The sequence below is a fragment of the Peromyscus eremicus genome, chromosome 20 (assembly GCF_949786415.1).
Source record: "Peromyscus eremicus chromosome 20, PerEre_H2_v1, whole genome shotgun sequence".
Lineage (NCBI taxonomy): Eukaryota > Metazoa > Chordata > Mammalia > Rodentia > Cricetidae > Peromyscus > Peromyscus eremicus.
Genome location: NC_081436.1, coordinates 40,751,863 through 40,764,942, shown reverse-complemented (window position 1 = coordinate 40,764,942; position 13,080 = coordinate 40,751,863). Strand labels below are relative to the sequence as shown.

Below are 13,080 nucleotides of genomic sequence, written 5' to 3'. Positions count from 1 at the left end.
ACACTGGAGGGAAAGGTAAAACAATTGTGAAAAAAAGAGATTGCTGGGTTATTTCTTGTTGAGTCACTATTGGGGTCCCTACCACCAATACACACGTACTTAGAAATAGCTCCAATGATGTCTGCTTGTCCAGTTGCTTCTTGTCTGTTGCTTGTGTAGCAGGAATCTTAGAGAGTCTTATTAATAAAATCAAACCTGAGGCCAGGTATTGGGGTGAATACTGGAAGATCAGAGTGACAGAACGAGCCACAGCTAACCTCACCTGGCCAACTTCTCAGCTGGTCCTATTTTCTCAGACTGGAAGCTTCTGTATCCTCATGCCAGTGGCTCTCAGCTGAGCTGCTGCTTGAAAGCCTGAAGCTTAACCAGCTAAAAGCTTCTAGTTTCTGGTCCTCACACCTTATATTTCTTTCTGCTTTCTACCACCACACCCTGGGATTAAAGGCGTGAGTCACCATACTTAGTTGTATCCTTGAACACATGGATTTCTGCCTCTGGAATGCTAGGATTAAAGGCGTGTGCTACCACTGCCTATTCTCTATGTTTAATATTGTGGCTTTTCTGTTCTCTGACCCCAGATAAGTTTATTAGGATACACAATATTTTGGGAAACACAATACCACCACAGCTTTGTGTTTTTCTAAATATAAATTAGTTGTTGGGTAGCGTTGTCCAAACGACTCTCAGAACATTATAGGCTCTTGTTATTGTCCTTGGTTGCCTTCAAAAGGAGGAAGGTAAGTCTCTGTTGCTGAAGACACCACAAACTTCAGACGCAGGACCCAGAGGCCCCTGATCTGAAACTGATCTGAAATCCTCCTCCCTGAGGACCAGCTTTCACGGTACCAGGAGGTACTATGCTTCCAAAAGGAGGGGAGAAACCTACCGTCCTACTCAGCTATGATGCTTATGAACTGCAAAGTAACCAGCATGGCAAGATAACCCCAAGGGTGCAGTAGAGGAACACATATCTTAGTGGCAACCAGCAACTGTCTAATTGGATTTAAGACCTGCTTGACAAGAGGGAAACCATGCCTGATATTGGAAACATGACTAACTACCCAGGGCTAGTGAAGTTACAGATCTTAGAGGAGAACCTGCAACTGCCGTACTAAGCACAATTCCTAACTATATTCTACATATTTGTCATTATACCCTCAGAAAACTATAGCTCTCATTACTCAAGGAAACTTCTCTTTGCAAGAGACAAGAGACCATTACGGAAAACCACAACTGTCTCCAGGGATACATCTACCAAACAAGGCCCAAACCTAAGGTTCATGGTTCACTGTGCAAGAGAGAGTGGAAACAGTGTAATAGCAAGATGAACAGAGAGTTTGATATGAGATTGTGTCTTCCAGGAAGATCAGAAGCTACACCAATAAAGTCTTACAAACATGACTACCTAAACATGAGCTGAAGAAGGACAATAAATACAGACATTCTAATGTGGATGGGAGAAATACCACAAAGCCTCAGCCTTACAGAAAGAACTACAGACAAGTAAGCAATGCTGACAGCAGAAATAGTCTTCCTCAGAGGAACGTAAATAGTCTTCCTCAGTTGGTTATCCAATACCACATGGTCTACCCTGAAAACATACTGACAAGTAACATATGAACAGGTTGTTTTTATGTATTTATGCATGTGTATTTTAACAAATGTATTATATACATGTATGTAACTGATAAAAAATAGGACATGAATTTGAAAGAGAGCATGAAGGAGTATATGGAAGGTTTTGGAGGGAAAACAGGAAATGGGAAAATAATGCAATTATTTATAAATTCAAAAAAATAAAAGAAATTTTAAAAATCAAATTGGATCAATCTATGTTGGCTTCTGCAGCATCAAACAATGGAGGCCTTATTTATTCACATTTCTCTATAACTTGCAACAGTAACAATGTTATACTTGGACAAATACCAGCAATGTGCCAGGCACTACCTAAATCCTATAAGTCACCCTTAAAGGACAACGTCTAGATATTTATAATGATCTCATCTCTCAGTTGAGCAAGAGGATCTCAGAGAGGCTAAAGCAGCCTGCTTGAGGCCACACAGCAGGCAGTTGAGTGTCAGGATTCTAATACTGAAGAACTTCTTTGGACTATTACTAGAATTTGAGCTGAGGCAAAGTCGTACCCCGACCCGCCCACCCCTGATCACTGCTTGCTCTCCACTTGCAGCTCCAAGGGTGGTCATCATGATTATAATCTTGGAGCTGCATCAAAGATACAGTGGCCCTGTGGATTCAACTGCAGGTTGAGAAAAGCAAATACAGCAAGTGTTCATTTTCAGCCTTTATGGGGATCTTTTCATCTTCAAAGTCCTTTGTGAATATTAAACAATTAATCCCGCTGGAAGCACTAGGCACCTGGGAAAGCAAAGTTTCCATTAATGTTGAAAAATTCCTATTGCTGTTGGGGAGCTTTTGCCTTTCAGACCTGCTTCTAAAGCCAGGAAGGTTTTCCACAGACACGAAGCACACTTCCAATTTCGTGCTTCTCACAGGTGGATACAGGAGCTTTGAGACCTTCAAGCACGATGCTTTTCAAGTATCTTTGAGGAGTTATAAAGCTTTGCAGGCTTTACTCCCTCAACACTCGGGCTCAGACACACATGCATGCCCATATGCACACACATTCATACTTTTATGCACATAGTTTAATCCATAGTTTAAATGAGAAATCATAGAACTTGATGGCAGGCATGTGTATCAACCCGTAGGTACTAACCTAGCAAATGTCACAGAGAGGAGACTTTCCTACTACAGCTAAAGTCATAACTATGTTGTTGGTTCTGTGGTGCACTAGGCCAGCACACTTGCTTGCTAACTGAAAAATTGATCACTCAAATTCCATTCAAGGGACAATTCAATTGATCAGGACATACTGTGTGTACTGTCCTTCAGGACTATGCTATTCTTTTGTGACTATCAGCACAACTTGTGCTGAACACGTCTGCTGAATATCACCTAGCTACTTGTTAAAAATCACAAGTCAGCATGCTGAGATTGTCATTCAGGAGTTCTGGAAGATTTCTGAGAACATAAAAAATAATAAGTAAATAAACAAATAAATGTGTATTTACACTTGATCTTAGCCAAAAGGCCGAGAAGCAATATAAATGTGTATTTATTTATATTTAGTTTTACTGGTGTGTGTATATGTATGTATGTATGTATGTGTGCATGTGTGTGTGTGTGTGTGTGTGTGTGTGAGAGAGAGAGAGAGAGAGAGAGAGAGAGAGAGAGAGAGAGAGAGAGAGAGAGAGGACAGACAGACAGACAGATAGATAGACATTTGGGTGTCTTGCTTAAATTAGGTAAGTATTTTGACACTTGCAGTAAAAAGCACCATAATGACATAACATTAATTCACAGACATAAATGAAATAATGGGGACAGAAAACACTAGTCTGCATTTACTATTTCTGTTGTGACACCTGTAAGGTATGGGATAATATATGTCCTTATATATTCCCACAAACCTCCCCCGCCACAACACCTCCATGATACTCAACTTGGTGAGTGTGGGCTTTATAAAATTTACTGCACCATTCATCTGTACAACACACATATACTGAGGACATTAAGGCTTTATAAAGTTTATGTTCTATTTAAAGACAGAATTTTAAAATGAATAGTAGCTGTTAAATCCATAGTGGCAGGCCTAATGAAAGCTCATGAAAGAGACCATTCCTGAAAACATTTTTAGTAGCTATGAACAGGAAAGGCATCAGAGAAGAAAAGGCATGTGAGTTTTTTTGAAATTTGGGAGGAATTTACTCTACAGTTAAAAAGTTATAGGGAATCGTGAAGATGGAGGATATCCAAAACCATAAAGGTGGGAGATACTGGGGAATGCAAATGTGTACTAGGGAGGGAAGCCCAGAGCAGGAGCCGGGAAGGAGGGATTCTTCACTGAAACCTATTGGACTTTCACACAGTAGCCATGAATGATGATGAAGAGGAGCCCAGGACACATCATTCTGGCTACTTGGGGTCTTTATAATGAAATACATTGTGCTTGCTCAGCTGGTTTTTCAGATAAGAAACCTTTTAGAACCTGGATTATTCCTGGGAAAGCTGGAGTCTGGCCATACATGTTGTGTGTCACTCAGAGAGAGCCCTTCCCATCTGAACTCCTGAGCTAATTTGTAGACACCTTCTGTTGTTACCAGTTTATTTTATTCCAGCCCTCTTTACCTTATGCTACTTTGCTTTGGACTAATTATTCTTTAAGTTTTCGTGTAACCTTCCTTTCCCCTACTAATTTACAGATCTGATGATCAATTTTGAACCTATTTTTTAAGATTTATTTTATTTTTATTTGTGTGGGTATATGCTCTGTGAGGTGTGTGTGTGTGTGTGTGTGTGTGTGTGTGTGTGTGTGCAGGAGTTCCTGCAGAAGGTTAAAAAGGTGTCCCTTGAAGCTGGACAGTGATTTGGCACAGAGAAAATCTAAAGGTGATGAGATGAAATGGAAGGTCATTATAGAAATGTAAGTGGAGATGTGAGCGTTGTGAGTGGCATGGGAAGAAGAGGATGGCTTGGGCCAGGAGCCACTGTACATGTGAGATGGACTGAACAAAGGCAGTGTAGGGTAGGATGTATCAAAAATTAGTCAGAATATGTTGTGAGCAATGCTTTGGCATGTAAAATCTTAAGCTACATTTGGAATTTAATTTCTAGACTCAGTAAATTTACAATTTGCTGCCTCGGCCCATCCCTCACTCCTATGCTCACTGAAACAGTTGAATAATTAAATCCTGAAATGCTTTTAGGATATGCTTTGTTGTTGAAACACATCTGCTACATGTTGGGGGAGCCCTTCCCAGCAGATGTTCTTTTCCTTTGGCTGGTTTGTTTATCTATGGAAATGAGTATCTTAACCATCCTCCCTGCTAGGTTTAATAAAAGGAAATCCTTCCCCCACTCCTCTGCTTCACTTTGCCCTTCACGGTCTTTTATCAAACCTTTAAAGATATATGCTGTGCAGCTAATTATTTTCCCCTCACCGCAGAGTGTTAACACAAGAGAAAGTTAGCCCTGGCTCTGAACAGAACACACTGGGATTCATTTGCACACAGTACTCTCTTGCCTGAAAAACCAGAGTGTTTATAGTGGAAACCAGGACCCACCGGGACTATGGGCTCTCTCAGTAGTCAAATGCAATCCAATCTCTTCTTTGAGAAATCAACCAAGTACAGTTAAAGTATGACCTACCAATTAAAAAGGAAGACGGAGAAAATAACAACAACAATAACCAAAAGAAAAATGAGTTTGTAGAATTTGATAATAAAAAAAAAAGTGTTTGTTCTTTAATGGAGTTTGGGCAAGATTAGGTGTTATAGAGAAGCAAGCTGGCATACAATATTTGATAGGCTCCTCATAAAGATCACAGCCACAGGGAGAGACTTAGTAAACATCAGAAAATGCTAATAGTCTCTGAATTTACTGGGACCCCTTGGTTAAAGGTCCCTAGGGAACCTGTAAGAGAGACATTTTCTTTTAGATTCTGCACAGAGATAGCTAAAATTGTATTGACTCAATAAAAGGACATAAGCAAGTCACCTTTGAAATACAGACAAGTGAGGAAGAAATTTTAATTAAGCCAGGTACGTTATCATGTAGCACTATGAGAATTCATGAGGGATATTTTTAAATCATGTGCAAACGTCCTAATATCAAAGCAGGAAAAGTAGGTTTTGTATAGTAAAGGTGAGGTTAAGTATTTGCTTCTATATGGAGTTACATTTAATGTGATGAAAGACTAAGAAAATGAGATTTTAATTATAGTTTATTTTCCTTAGCATCATTTAACTTATACTTTGTGGATCAATGTCCTATTAAAGAAGTGTTATACTCTAAAAGGAAGCTAGCCTTCTTTTTGTTCCTATAGGAAGAAAACATTTTTCCTCCCACCTAAACATTTGTAGACTATTTCCCTCCATACTTGAAATTCATGTTCTTGCCAGGATGTGTCTGCAGGTAAATCTGTTTGTGACTCGCTGATCAATCGTGCTTGGTGGCCCCTTCCCATCTGTGTATTTAGGTCTTTGTGTAAGGAAATCTCTTCTGCCAAATCCTCCATCACTGGCTGTTAAATTTATTGTTTTTCTTTTCTTTTCAGGTAAAGCAGTTACTCAGAAGAAAGCATCAGAGTTGAAGTCACTGGCAGTTGTGCTGGAACCAAACCTGGATCCTCTGCAAGACCAGTAGGTGCTCTTCAGCGCGCCTCAACTCTTCTGTCTTCATGCTCCCCCCACCTGCCCCTCCCCAACACTGGGTTTCCTCTTCTATGCTGATGTGATTTCCCACATTCCCACATTCTTATCACTTCTGCCCCCATCTGCTTTAAAAGTTGATTGCACTAATGCCTCTGTCACCTCTCTCTCTCTCTCTCTCTCTCTCTCTCTCTCTCTCTCTCTCTCTCTCTCTCTCTCTCTCTCATTCCCTCTTTCTCACAGTCTTGTTTTATTCCCATTCATGTTTTTCCTCAGTCTGCTTTTTCTTTGAGATATCTTACTCATATTTAGCAAATATTTTTTGTAGCTTGTTGAGTATTCCAAATGATATTTACACTTAGTGTGGGCTTACAATATAGCATTTTGAAAGCCAATTCTGGTGTTTTCTTGACTCTTTCCACCGAGAGGTAAATGTAACAAATTATCTCTGTGATGTGTTTTTCGTAAACTCCCATTCATTTTTTTTTCTGATACTCTTTTCTCATCTTCAACAACTGAGGGCAAGGTGGGGGCAAAGCTCCTAGCTCATGCCCAAAGGTTCACTCTGACTGTAAATGACTTAGTTCTATTTAGTTGGGCTTCTCCGTCTCTAAGACACACCTGATAATATTTTGTCTAATCTCCAGCATTTTTTACTGGAGTATGTTAAATTAGATTTAAAATTACTAAGAGACTTCCAAGATTCAAGTCATTTTCAGGAGAAATGAGCATCTGCCCCATTCAGTGCCTTCATAGGCAGCATGAGGACGGAAGGACACTGCTATGTTCAGAGCTGCTGGCATGCCAGATGCCATTTCAAACTGGAAGCCACCCAGCAATTAGCATCTGTTCACTGCTTGGGCCATGGTTGGCAGCCTACATACAAATGAACCTTTGGAATAAAACCAGTTCATAATGCAAAAACTAAACACACTCTTAATTACCTAATTTCTCTCATAATCATCCATATTTTAGTTCTAAACCAAAAATTTGCAACATACAATTGTGAAAAAAAAGTACTAGAATTTGGAGTTAATTCTCATTTTGTAATTGCAAATTGAAGATGAGCGGGGGGGGGGGGGGGACAGGACAAAGCAATAAGAAAATTCCATTCTGCGTGTGTTTCTTCTTTAGACTAAGAGAAAACAATAGGGATCCAACTATGTGCTCAATGAGACAGAGCCATAAGGCAAGAAACAGACCTTTCCCTGCCAACCCAGGGCTGTCTGAATTCAGAAGGCAAAATTCGGCTGCTACTGATATCACCAACTACAAGTTCAAAAAATGCCAACAGGATTTCTCTCAGACTTCTTGTATGCACACGACTAGGAGGCAGAGTTCTGCTTTGGGGTTCTTAACATCTTAATGGGAATGCTTACTCTTACTTGTTATGGTCTAGTCTCTTCTTTCTTTATACTTGGCAATAAGTCACGGTGAGAGATGGTTTAGAGGACAAACAATTAAGATCTCCCCTGCAGCTGACCTTTCTACTTTTCTTTAATGTGCAGTCCTTATCTCTGAATGGGGCATGCAATACGCCATCAAGTTTTTTTTTTTGTTGTTGTTGTTTTTAATGAAAAACACCTAAGTTCCATCAGCCGTAGACTGCTGCTACTGCCTCTTCTGCTACATTTGCCTTTAACACTTAAGGATTAGTCTTGTTCATGTGGTAGACAGGTAAAAGTCAAGGAAGGGCAGATACATCTTTAGAGAGAAAACAGAGACTGTAATTGACTCATAATTTGGCACGGGAATAAAAAGTATCTGATAATCAGGAAGTGTTGATAGAGCTCTTGACCCAGGACCCAATTCTGGACATAAGATGATAATCTCTCTTTAGAATGAACTGGAAATGGGCATGCTGCATACTTATAACTCCAGTGTATAGGGCAGGGAGATGGAGAGAGTTTAAGTTTGAGGCTACATTGGGCTACAAAACAACATCATGAAAAAGAAAGGAAGGAAGGAAGGAAGGAAGAAACAAACAAACAAAGAAAGACTAGAAGGAAAGAAGGAAGGAATAAAAAGAGGAAGAAAGGAAGAAAAGAAAGGAGACTGGAGTGGTGTCCTGGGCACATACTCCCATGTTACATTGATTGTCAAATTGCTGTCAGAAATTGCACAGACTGTGCCCTACATTTATAAAGGAGCTGCTCCCATGACCATCTTCATGGTTTGATGTAATGCCACTTGCCTGCACTTGTTTTTGTTGCCTGGGCTTTTTAAAGTTTTATGCGAAATATACTGCCTGTGCTAGTGCCATAAAGGCTCTCCTCTATGCTTTCTGATAGCATTTTCAGGGGTTTCAATTTAAGCATGTGGAACACTTTTTTTTAGTTTCTGCATGTGTGAGAGAGAAGGTCCAAGTTTCTTCTTCTGCAAGTGTGTATGCAGTTTTCCTAATGAGGGAAGATATTGGCCAACTGCACATCTGAGAGGAATTAATATCTAAAATATGTAGATTGTTGAGCATTCCAAATGATATTTACACTTAGTGTGGGGTTACAATACAGCATTTTGAAAACCTTTAAGGTGTGTATTGTAGTTCTGGCTTGGGCATGGCTGCTGCACCCCTGAAAGTGTGCATCATAGGCTCCAGGAACTGGGGATCAGCCATTGCAAAAATAATTGGGACTAATGTCAAGAGCCAACAGAAGTTCGCCTCCACAGTCAAGATGTGGGTCTTTGAAGAAGCAGTGAATGGAAGGGAGCAGACAGACATATAAATCATGACCATGAAAATGTCAAATACCTTCCAGGACACAAGCTGCCAGAAAATGTGGTTGACAGTCTCAAAAATCAATGAGGCAGTGCAGGATGCAGATCTGCTGGTGTTCACCACCCCACACTAGTTCATTCACAAAAATCTGTAATGAGATTATTGGCAGGGTGCCCAAGAAGGCTTTTGGCATTATACACATCAAGGGCATAGACGAGGGCCCAAGAGGGCTGCAGCTTATCTCCGACATCATTAGAGAGAAGATGGTGATGGATGTCAGCTTGCTGATGGGGGCTAATAAAGCTAGCAAGGTGGCTGCTGGGAAGTTTTGTGAGACCACCATCGGCAGCGAAGTCATTCAGAATGGCCTTCTCTTCAAAGAGCTGCTATAGACCCCCCAACTTCCGCATCACTGTGGTGGATGCTGCTGATGCTGTGGAACCCTGTGGAGCTCTGAAAAACATCGTTGCTATGGGAACCACCTTCTGCGATAGTCTCCACTGCAGGAACAGCAGTAAGGCTGCCATCATCTGCCTTGGCCTTATAGAAATGATTGCTTTCACCAGGATCTTCTACAAGGGCCAAGTGTCCATGGCCACCTTCCTGGAGAGCTATGGCTTGGCTGACCTCATCACCACCTGTTACAGAGGCAGTGAGTGAAAGGTGGCCACCTTCACCAGGACCGGGAAGACTATTGGAAAATTAGAGAAGGAGGTGCTGAATGGGCAGAAGCTTCAAGGACTCAAGACCTCTGCCTTAGTGTACTGCTTCCTTAAGCAGAAGGGGCTTCTAAACAACTTTCCATTGTTCACAATGGTGTATCAGATCTGCTTTGAAGGCAGACCTACCACAGAGATGCTAACCTGCCTCCAGAGCCATCCTGCGCGGATATGAAGGGCATCTGGCAGATGGCTGGGACAGTTCTGCCTCACCTGTGTGGAAACACTTGGAAATCAGGACCTGACAAGTAGATCCATATTTGACTATAATCTTAAATACTGAATATATTTGAATCGCTGCATCTTTCTGTCTGGATTGTGAGAGGCAGTTCATTGACTGTGAGGTATTGGGTAACAGCTAAGCACTCACAAATCTGTGAGTGTGTTTTTCTTTCTCATCATGTGTGTTTCTAGGATTTGAAACTAGGAGTTCTCTTAATGATCACGTTTGAAATTTCCCCACTCAAGTAGCCTGTAAGGCTGGATCTATCTTAGATAAACTTTATAGATGGGATTCAAATCCATATTAGTGGAGGTGATTTTTGTTTCTCATTTTCTTGATGTTCAAGTCAGCCAGCATTAAAATGTTAATTATAATGGACAAGTGGATGTGGGTAAAGATCACCATATCTAACTCTTAAACAATATGTCAAAACTTAACATAATTAACTATTTGTCTTTTGGGTCGGTCATGGTATAACAAGTGATTATTAAGTGGATAATCTACTTGCATATTTGCTCTCACTATAGTTTTCTGCATTTTTAGCTTCCCTTTTCTTCATTAGTTGCCAGAATGGGCCTTTGTACAAAGAGTTACATTTCAATATACAAAAGGGGTTGTAAGCCAATTGTTACATTTATGTTGAAGAACAAGGAAGACATAGAATGTTGGATTTTGCATTCCAATTCTCCACTCGGTTCGATCTTTCCAGATCCTTCCTTCTGAAATAATCCTTGCTTTGAAGTCTGTTGATGTCCATCTAGAACAGTGGTTCTCAACCTTCTGAATGCTGCAACACTTTAATTCAGTTCCTCATGTTGTGGTGACCCCAACCATAAATTATTTCATTGTCACTTCACAACTGTTATTTTGCTACTATTGTGAATCATAATGTAAGATATATGATATGGGATCCCAAAGGGGTTGCGACCCATGGGTTGAGAATCACTGATCTAGAACACGCTTATCATAATCTGCACGTGACAGTAAAAGTCTTAGGTTTGAGCTCTGCTAACTAAAGGTAGCAATTTCTCTGTGTCATCTGCTTTTGTAACCATTATTGATGATGTTTCTTTCTAGCTGTGAGAATGGGGACCATGGCACCTAGATTAGAAACTCAATCTATGGATATAAAATCCTTGCCTTGCTGATGGCTTTGCTACTATAGTATGGAACAAATCCCTGTCTTGAAATCGAATTCAGGGGACGGAGCTAGATGGTGGTATTGTGAGGTACCAATGTCCAAAGGGAATTTTAGTCTTTTAGCTAGTTCTAATTGGCTAGCCTCTAACCTACACTTATACTGCACTTGCTTACTAACTACTGGTGGATATATAATTTCATGGATTGATTTAATAAACATTTAACTTCTCAAGAAATAAAGAAAGGAATAAAAAAAGAAACAAAGAAAGAAAGAAAGAAAAAGTAAATGCATCTCTACTAGCTGTGCCTACAGAGCATCAAGAATCTATGTGGAGATGAAGAAAGACACAGCAACAAAACCAACATCAGAAAGCACTGGTTGTACACTGGCTCCATGAATGCTAAGGAGTTCGTGTTTGATTCTGCTTTCATTTATTTATAGAACGTTCATGTTTTCTCTCATTTATTGCTTTATGGTCCAAGGCTCTAAGCATTCTATCTTGAACCCATTATATATACCTGAAAAATATGTATTGAGTGAAAAAAATGAATGAAGGAAGATGAGGCTTGAGTGTTGATAACTATTGGAATTACATTAAAAAGACTAGAAGAAGTAAAGTCATCAGACACCCTCGCCACCCACAGACAGTGATAGAATTTAAGGAAAATGAAATTTCTTTGTTGTCTTTGTGTATCAGGATTGTAAGAATTTCAGATTGAAATATTCTCAATGAATGGTACTAGATAGTGGTATTAGGTGATAGCAGAACCTTTCTTTAATGTAGAGGACACTTAACTATAATTTCAAGAGAAACGTGATAGACTTTGTTGTCAGTTCATTCAGATATTTTAAAACACTGCTATGGTATTATGCTGGCATCATGGAAGACACTCCCCTTGCAGTAGGCCTTAAAAGACAGGAGCTTGGTTGTAGGGACCAAGGCAGTAGTTGCCAGACACCTGGGCCTGTGTGATGCATCTTGAACCAAGGCTTTATGTCAGTCAGAGAATGACTGAAGCCATCAACTTCATTCTGAACTACAGCTGTTTTAAATTCCAAACAGAGAAAAAAAAAAAGCTGCCATCAGGTTGAGCAGTGTAGACATGGATTGGTAGCTAATATTCTAAATAAGTTGCAGATTCCCCCTGTGTAACCCATGAGGCTAGGTGGAAAGTGTTACCATCTTCGCACACTGCTATTCCTGCTCAGTTGAACATCCTACTGGACGACCTCTTCAGTATGTTGAGACAAGATTCCTCATGCCTTGAACAGCCTTTTAGGATTGCATCTGTGGATGTACACAGACAGGATGCAACAGAGAAGATATTGAATCACTCGAGCATCATGAAGAGTGAAGAAGAATCTGCCACTCTGCAGCACTTTTGTTTTGATGAGAACAAGTTCATAGTTGAGCTCAAAGCAACTTATCAGGAAGAAAAGTGGTCTGTTATCATACCACCGTCCACAGCAAATACTGCGATCAGGGCTTTTATCAAGAGCTATTGTCAGAGGTGACAGCCTCTCCACTCCTGCAGACAATGAAAACCCAGGAAACATGCACCCTTTTGAAAAACTCATAAACAACATGTCCTTTCAACCCACCTTCTGCCTCCTGCACTTATGAGTTGACTGCCCCAACAACACATATGGCATCAGAATCAGGACCCCAAATAGGAAATCCAACAGTAAGTTCTTAGCTTCCATGCCATTTCAGGTTGAAAATAAACCATGTGCAATGCTGTCTTGGTGCTGTTACTCAAAAAGAAGACAGAGACATTTAAGTGACTCCAGCTCATATAGCATTGTCATTAAGCTTGAAAGGACATGTTTGTCTCTAAGGCCAAAGGAAAGCTTGACAGGAAGTCATTAGCACAAAGGGCTCAATCCTCTGCACTCTACGATAGACAACTTCTTATGACAAAGGTACCCCCCAGATCACCTACAACACTGTCTTCATGGTGAGCAGGAGAAAGTGCACTACTGCAGCATACACAGCATGTGTTTCTGAGATGCATTTGTTTACAGTGATGAGAAAAGTAACCAATATG

General features: G+C 40.4%; 2 pseudogenes; one reads left to right on the top strand and one right to left on the bottom strand.

Moving 5' to 3' along the window:
- Nucleotides 1-2,949: 2,949 nt before the first annotated feature.
- Nucleotides 2,950-3,124, bottom strand: LOC131897264 (U2 spliceosomal RNA; annotated as a pseudogene).
- A 5,664-nt stretch (nt 3,125-8,788) lies between these two features.
- On the top strand, nt 8,789-10,122 carry LOC131897015 (glycerol-3-phosphate dehydrogenase 1-like protein; annotated as a pseudogene).
- The last annotated feature ends 2,958 nt before the right edge of the window (nt 10,123-13,080 follow it).